The 320-nt window shown below is 45.3% G+C and overlaps 1 protein-coding gene across 1 annotated transcript in view; it reads left to right on the top strand.

Moving 5' to 3' along the window:
• The window catches only part of LOC111390770, a 13,956-nt gene that overhangs the window by 2,986 nt on the left and 10,650 nt on the right, over positions 1-320 (top strand). The gene's annotated exons all lie outside the window — the stretch shown is intronic.

Raw genomic sequence — 320 nt, 5'->3', positions numbered from 1 at the left:
TAGCACAGAACACCATGAGATTAGACGCACCTATGACTAGTACAATGAGATCAGATGCACCCGCTTTTCGCCCGACATTCAGTGCACCACCATCTGAACAGTACTTATCAACAATGCAGGCTCCTACACGCAGGCGAGACCCCTCTCCAACAAGCGAGCCAGACATCGCAGACTACTATGAACCGAAAATGTTTCAAACCAGACGCATGACTCGATCAATGTCTATGTACTACCACCCAAAGATTTACCCTCGGGAATACCCTTGAGTACCTTTCATTAGTTTTTGTTCGTGTCTTGTTTACTGTGATTGCATTTTATCT

Source organism: Olea europaea, unplaced genomic scaffold (assembly GCF_002742605.1).
Source record: "Olea europaea var. sylvestris unplaced genomic scaffold, O_europaea_v1 scaffold713, whole genome shotgun sequence".
In the NCBI taxonomy this organism is placed as follows: domain Eukaryota; kingdom Viridiplantae; phylum Streptophyta; class Magnoliopsida; order Lamiales; family Oleaceae; genus Olea; species Olea europaea.
This window is presented reverse-complemented; position numbering and strand designations above follow the sequence as displayed.